This window comes from Felis catus, chromosome D4 (genome assembly GCF_018350175.1).
Source record: "Felis catus isolate Fca126 chromosome D4, F.catus_Fca126_mat1.0, whole genome shotgun sequence".
In the NCBI taxonomy this organism is placed as follows: domain Eukaryota; kingdom Metazoa; phylum Chordata; class Mammalia; order Carnivora; family Felidae; genus Felis; species Felis catus.
Window position 1 is genome coordinate 74621989 of NC_058380.1, and position 8163 is coordinate 74630151.

The 8163-nt window shown below is 42.9% G+C and overlaps 1 long non-coding RNA gene across 1 annotated transcript in view; it reads left to right on the top strand.

The window, feature by feature from the left end:
- Positions 1–4958, top strand: part of LOC123381574 — a 43821-nt gene extending 38863 nt beyond the window's left edge. The window contains exon 2 of the long non-coding RNA XR_006588736.1: positions 732–4958. This is a non-coding gene — a long non-coding RNA (uncharacterized LOC123381574). The remainder of the gene's footprint in view (positions 1–731) is intronic.
- Positions 4959–8163: the final 3205 nt, after the last annotated feature.

Consider the following 8163-nt stretch of genomic DNA (forward strand, 5'->3'; position numbering starts at 1 on the left):
CATCGTGATCCTTGTGGGCTACTTGCAAAGGCGTTCCATGATCTGGTCCCCGCCCACCATCACCCCTCACCAGTGTCCAGCCTCAACTCTTACTCTTTTCCCAAGCTGCAGTTCTCCCAAACGCATTATGGATTAGTGAACTGTTGCACATGCTAGTCCCTCCACTGTGACGGCCTCCAATCCTGTCCTATCGTATCACCATGCTCCCCTATTTCACACTTTGTATTAAAAACTTTTCTGCATCCGTGGCCTCTGAGATTGGGTGAGATACTCATCTATGTTTTTATAGCTTCCTGTTCTTCTCTTATCATAGAATATTTCATAGTAAACTATGGCGGACTACTTTTCCATGGTCTCCATTAAATCATCAGACGTAGGAGGGCAGGTGCCAAGTTACTCACATCCCTTCCCTATGACTGTATCTCCTAATGTAATAATGGTCATAACTGACATCTGTTGAAATAAACATCTAACACATTTCCAAAGAATTCCAGCAAAGGATGATTTTTATGTCTCTTGGTTACCTATTCTTGGCTTAACAAACCTGGTAAGACACCTTGAGACTAACCTAGATCTTTGCCATTGTAACTTTTGAACACACAATCACCCTTAATACTGGATCATCTTGAAAGAGTTTACAAATATGTTCTTATTCTTGTATTTCTTTTTTAGAAGCTTGGTATGCTTAATCAAACCAGGGTCTTAAAAGTGTTAAATGTATGGGTTCACAGGAAGAAGTATGTACTCTCACCCACAAGATCAAAAGGCCTCAAAAGATGAGGAAGATTAAAAACACCAGACTGGGGATCTGGAGGTGTGGGTTTTAAACCTCAGTTGTGTGACCTTGAGAACTCTAGCAGACCCACCTCATTTTAATGTACCTGGCTATCTACAAAACCTGGTAAGTAAGCTTGTGATACTTATGTTTAAAGTAAGATTCAATGGTTTCTGAGTTTGTGCCCAGGGAATGTCCTATAAGAAGAGAATAAGAGTGTTAGGGCCTGGACCTATGGACATTTGTTTGAGGTGGTTGTAGATGTAGATTTACATGTAGTTGCAAGAAACAAAACGGAGAGATCCTGCATGCCCTGGACTCAGTTTTCCCCAAAGGCAACATCTTGCATAACGAGAGCATAACATCACTACCAAGAAATTGACATTGACATTGATATTCAGACTTCACCAGTTTTTTATGTGTAGATATGTGTTTTTATTCATTTGTGTAGACTTATTTAGTTTCTGTGTAGTGTGTCATATGTGCAGATGTGTGTGACAGTCACCACAATCAAGACATAGAAAAGCTCCGTCTCTAGGATCCCCCATGCTACAATGTATAGCCTCTGCTACTACCCTCCTCTTTTAACCTCTGCCCTCCAACTCAGTAATCATGTTCTTTCACAAATGTGATATAAATGGAATTGTGTGGTCTGTATACTTCTGAGATTGGCTTTTTTTTTTTTTTTCCGCTCAGCACCATTTCTTTGAGGTCGATCCAAATCATTGCATGATCAATGGTTCATTTCTTTTGATGGCTGTGTGGTATTCCATGGTACGAATGTAGCATGGTTTGTTTAGCCAGTCACCCACTGAAGGAATTTTGGGTTATTTCCAGGAATGACTTATTTATTAACAAAGCTGATATGAATATTGGTATACAGGTTTTTGTGTGAACATGGCTTAATTTCATTTCTGGTATAAATGCCCAGAGTGAAATTGCTGGGTCGTAACGGTAGGCACTTGTTTCATTTTGTAAGGAACCCTCTTTTCTAGAGTGTTGGTATCATTTTGCTTCCCACCAGCAATGTGTGAAAGAACCAACATCCTTCTCTGCATTCTCTCTCCAGCATTCGGTGTTATCACTATTTCTCCTCTTAGCCATTCTTGTAGGTGTCTGGCGATATCTCACTGTGGTTTTACTTTGCATTTCCCTGACGGCTAACAATGTCGAACTCATTTGCCTTCTGAAACCTGTTTGGTGATACAGACATCTGTTTTGGATGCTGAAATTACTTATCATTTCCTTCTTGATTCTCTCTCAGTGGATTCCAAGGCAGAAGGTAAATCGCTTTTAGATAAATAATGAGCTATTGCACTTGAGTGCCAGCTACGTGCAAGATAGTGTTCTTGGTACTGGGAATAAAGCATTAACAAGAACAGAGAACAATCCCTGTTGTCATGGAGCTTATGTTCTAGTGGAGTGAGATGGCCACTAAATAAAAGAAATGAGTTAAGCGTATTAGATGCTCTTGGAGCTTTAGGAAAAAAAAAACAGAAAGGGAGATAGGCAGTTACTTTAGTTACAGTTTAATGTAGGGTGGCGAGAAAAACCCATGCTCCTGGCCTTGAAAAAGCTGTGTGTCAGGAGCATCAGTGTGGCCAGGAAGACTGGAGTTGTGAGTGAGGAGGAGACCAGGGGCAATGAGGTCAGAGCAGTATCAGAGGAGGCTGGCCATGCGGGGCTCTGAGCATGGGTAGGAGTTGACTCTCGTTCAGTGTGGTGGGGAAGCTCTGGAATATGTAGGGCAGAGGAGTGGCAGGATTTCATTTCATAAAAATCTTCCTGGCTGCTGTGTCAAGAATAGCCCAAAGGAAGGGTGGAATCAGGGAGACCAGTTTGGAAACTATTGCAATAATCCAGGCGAAGCAAGATGGTAGACTGGCAAAGGTGGTGACAGAGAGGGTAACAAGAAATCATGGGTTCCATAAATATTTTGAAGTAGAGAGGACATAACTTCTCATCCAGTTGGATGTAGGGTGAGAGAGAAAGAGAAAAGTCTGGGTCCATGGTTCTTGGTTGGAGCATTGGAAGAATTGAGATGCTATTAGTGGAGATAGGAAAGGAAGCTTGAGAGCTCAGATCAAGATGTGCACCATTTAAGGTGACTTTTAGACAACCAAGCAAAGGTGAAATTATGAGGAGGCAGTGGATGATAAGTCTGAGGTCCCAGTCAGAGGCTTGGGTGGAAAATTAATTTGAGAATCTTTCTTGACAGAGCAACTCTCACATATTACTCTATATTGGAGATTCCTCTTGATTACAGGTCCTTAATTTCTTAATTTAAAATCTTTGGTGCCAGGTTTTGGAAAAGCATTAAGTTTAGCGATATGAAATCACCATTATCTGACAGCTTTGACCTACAATAATAATAATTTCATATGGTTCACCTGAATAATACCCTCCACATGCCTTATATTACATAACATTCTCAGTGGGGGTTTGAAACAGTGTCCTATAATCAAACAGAAACATTTCTGTAGCCCAGTACACTCATGCTGAGTGGGATAGGTAAGGACAACACACACACACACACACACACACACACACACGCCCTTCCAATTCAGCTTTTGTTGCCAAGTGCATTATATTTGGACTGTGCAGCATGCCGAGTTGAAATAGGCCAATGAGCAGAAGATACTGAGAGGGATATTTCAACTCAACTTAATGACTATATCAATGCTATTCCATGACTAATCACACATGTTTCTAAAGGTGGGAGCTGTCTGTCCCATGAGTGCACACGGGACCTGAACAACCACTTATTGGGGATATTTTAGAGGAAATTCGGTTACTAGAGAGATTGTTAGAGCTGGTGTCTTTTACAGCTCTTGGTCTCACTGAGATGAAAATGACTATAAATCATTTCTAGCTTCATGCCTCATTCTTCCCATCTGTGAAATGGGATGGGACCACGGAGCTGAACTTCGTGATTGCCGAGGATGCTTCTGGTGTTGTTTTAAGGTTTCTATGCTTCTTTGCCTCTTCTCTTTGTCACTGGTTGTTCCCTCCACCCTTGTTTGTAGAGTAACCCTCTTTCCAGACCGAGCCATAGCAATTTTACCAGGATGTGCAGTGAATAATTAGCATGGGCAGCTGGATGGGGAGGCAGACGTTTTCCCTGTTGCTTCCCAAATTGGGAAAAATGGTTATTTTTGGGGGGGATTACTTCTTGTCATGTAAGCGTGTTTTGACTTATGCAACACCCATGGTGTCGATGGTGGCATGGCCTCCCCTTTCTGGTTCTCTTGGGAGATGAGCTCTTTGATGAAAGAAATTTTCAGTGACTGACACACAGCCTTCTAAGGGACAACCTAAAAAAAATGCAACTGTTTTGAATGGAAACCTTTCTAATATAATTTACAGCTATAAAACAGTTTTTTTTTTCTGATTATAAAAGTAACATATTTTGGCTCTAGGAACAAAAGAGAAAAAAGGGAGGAAAACAATTATCCACACTCCCTAAACTGGGGGTTGGCAGACCTTTTCTCTAAAGGGTCAGATGGTGATTATTTTAGAATTTATGAACCGAGGAGCAAAACTGGAGTTATCATATAGATGTTTATATCATATAGATGTTTATACAACCATTTGAAAATAGGAAACCATTCTTTTTTTTCCCTTTTAATGTTTATTTATTCTTGACAGAGAGAGAGAGAGAGAGAGAGAGAATGAGTGGGGGAGGGTCAGAGAGAGGGAGACAGAATCTGAAGCAGGCTCCAGGCTCTGAGCTGTCAGCACAGAGCCCCAACTGTGAGATCATGACCTGAGGCAAGGTTGGATGCTCAACTGACTGAGCCACCCAGGTGCCCCAAAATAGGAAACCATTCTTAGTGTGCAGGCCATACGAAAGCAGGGCTGGCTGGATTTAGACTGTGGGCAGTAGTTTTCTGACCCCTGGTCTAAACTGTCTCGAAACTGGACCTTTAACAAGAGGATTTTTTTCCAAATTAATTTTTTTTATGCTTTTCTTTCTTTTCTTTCTAGCTTTTAAGCAAGACATTACTTTATATTTTCATTTTTGTGCATCTCACTGAATAGCAGCATTCCAGAAAGAAAATTGTTCAGGGCTGCATAGACCTTCTCTCAAATGGAAGTACTATAGTTCATTTGAACAACTCCCACTTCAAGTGCATTTGGATTGTTTCTTATTAATTTATAAATAAAACATAGTTCTTTTGTTGTTGTTGTTGTTGTTGTTGTTGTTGTTGTATTTTGGGTCTTGCATGGAGTCCTGGGAGGAGCATCTCTAGGACAGAGGATAAGAACACAGTTGAGGCTTTGCCTCTGTAGAGGTGGGACCACCTATCACTCCATCTCTGCCAGGATTGGGTATTTCCCCAAAACAACAACATCATCCGCATTATTTAGTGGGGCGTGAAAGCAGATTTAACCTTTTCTGGAGAATTCCGGTTTCTACTGTGAACATCACTAAGTTTGAGTCTGGGTCCTCTGCAGCCATTGCATCACAAAGAGCAACATGGCTCCTACATCAGATGCCTTTCATGCACACCAGATTCCTTTCGCCAGGGAAGGTGGTGAATAAAGTCAGCATTGTGCAGTCGTCCAAATGAAGGAAAAATACAACACGCCTCAAAAAGGATGAGTCTTAGCAAAATGGTATAAAGTGGAAAAGAGTTATATACAGCAAAGGTTATACAAAGTTAAAAGTCATGCATGCATGTGCCTTTGCATGCGCACACACACAAATACATACAGATACAACTAATTACAAAGGGGAGTAAAGCAATGATAAACACCAGACTCAGGATGATGGATACCCTGGGCAGTTTAGGAGTGGTTGTGAGGGGTTTCGAGGGGTGTTGTATGTTACCCCTCAAGATCCTGGCTTTCATTTTATGTCATGGATCCACACTTATAATGTTCTATACTTATAATACTTATAATGTTATAACCAACCGAATAAATAAAAAGCAGTCCAAGCATGCGACACAATGACAGTGTGACGGAATGCAGGGATTATGACAGTTCCAGTTCTGACCTTCTGAGATATGAAACCAGACAAGAAATAAGAGTCAGCGGGGGCTTTGTGTGGTCCTGACAAAACGTTCTCGTGAATCATGTGGGTGAGTGTTAGTACATAGATTCCTTGGTATCTGTTTTGGCTTCACAGAAGGAAGTTTTTATTTATTTTTTTCTTAGTTCTTGATTCTGGTCCAGGCAGCTGTTGTTGCCACACAAATAAGGTCTTGAACCAGGCCCCACTGTTAGACCTCATAAAGCGTTCCCTTAAAAAGGCCCTGGAGTTATGTTTGTATACTTGTTGATCTTTTGGTTATGGTAAGAATATAGGGAGAGCCCTGTCTCTGGATAAATGGCACACTGCAGCTTGGAGAAGAGTGCTCAGATGGACAGAGGGTTAGCCAAGGTCCAGTAGTGAAACAAGGGAGTGCAAAGGCAGAAAGGTATACCAGCCAGTAACCAGCCAGTGCTTGCAGGTTCAGAGCAAGCAAAATGGAGCCCGAGAAGTTTGGCCAAACAACCAGGCTGTTTCTTTTTCCTCTGTCTCCCTTCTCTGGCCTTCACATTATTACTCAGTTTCAACCAAGAATGCTGCTAGGTTGGGAGGTCTGGGTGTGAGTGTGGGCATCCCCTCATTCCTCAGGTACCTACTCTGTGGCCCAGACTCAACCAGAAACTGGAGATACAGATGTGACCCAGATCAGAGATTGAAGACCTCTATTATTTTGTCCATGGTTGTAGTCAATACCTCTCAACATAAACACTATTGGCTCTTAGTGCTGAATTGAGTCAAGTGGTTCTTAAAATAAAGTAGAGGGCTAAGCTATGAAGTAACAGCCCCAGGCAAATGTAGAGCTCTCTCCTCTCAGTATGTCCAGCCCACACCTCAATTACTGAAGTCTTATCACATTGCATTGTCGTGATTTATTTGTATAGCTCTCCCGCCCACTATCCTGTGAACACCTCAAGTGTGGAGACTATGTTGTTTTCATTGCCAGATCTCTCAAATTCAGGGCATAGAGCAGATGCTAAATAAATGTTTGGGGCAGAACTATGCTTTACACCTTGTTGTCAGTGCCCAGTGAGTGAGACTCAAAGTGGAGACAGATTATCACTGTTGGCGGGGCTGGTGAGCCCAGAGACGAGGGGGTGCTTACATTTGGGGTCTGAGTGGGCTTCATGGATGGAGAAGGGAGGGGGAGAGTGGGAAGGATGGTGGTGGAGGGGTGGGGATATTCAAAGTAAACAGCAACCAATGGCATGTCTGTTGACCTATCAGAGTAGACTGGTGGCAAGTGATCAGTATTGCTGTCCCTGTGCCTATTAGCTGCAGGTCAGCCTGGAAGACAAGGAGGGGCCTGGGGTCTGAATGAAGAGAGAATGGAATAAATGTTACATGGTCACCATCTTTATTCCAGCTCTGCATCAGGAGCTTTCTATAAATGCTCTTACTTGATTCTTACGTAACTGTGGCAGGTAGGCATTTATGACTCCAATTCCTAAGAGTAAGAAATAGACATCTGGTGGTGGTGGTGGTGGGGGGGTGACACAAACTACCCAAAAAAGTGAGTAGTAGAGCTGGATCTGAAGTTGAACCCAGACTCCCACATTCCTGAGCCTGTACTCGTTTTCTCTGCCATCCTGTCACGCTGCCATGCATAGAGGGTGTGGCCAGTAGAGGTCAGGGCAAGAGCCAAGCCATGAGGCAGGAGGCCTCAAAAGCATCCAGAGGACTTGGTTTGGGAGGAGTAGGAATGAGGGAGAGGCAGAGGGCTGGGCAGCTCCTTAGGCCAGGGTGGGTGTCCTTGGCCAGGGACATTCTATTTGGAGTCTTTAAACTTCCACCCTTTGCACCGAATAAAGTTCATAGTGGACACACCCTTGTCATGAATGTTTATGGGGAATGTTTATGGAGCTGGACAGAGGGCTCAGACAGGGAAGGAGGACAAGGCACTGTCCCGGAACCAGGGCCAGAGATGAAGATTTTGGAATTTAGAAGGAAGAAGTTGAGCACAAAGTTTCAGCTGGAGACCTTGAGGCTGGAGATGAGTAATGTCTGGTTAGGGGAGGAGCTCCACTGTAGAGATGAGAAGGAAGTGGTAATAAAGAATCAGAGACTAAAGATACGGCTGAGCAGGTAGATGCTTTTAGTACAGCTATGGTGAGGACTGGTTTCAAGGGGGCTGTTTGTCATAAAAAAAACATCTGAGGGGTACCTTGATGGAGGCAATGCATGCAGAGGAGGGAAGGAGAGGAGGCTGGGAAAGGGGAAAAGAGATATATAGACACACAGAGACAGAAATGGAAGCAGAAATACACAAAGATAAAGGAAAAACACAAAGACACAGAAATACAGAGAGAGAACATCCTGGAGATCCAGGGGCTCATGGAAACCAGGACAGTGA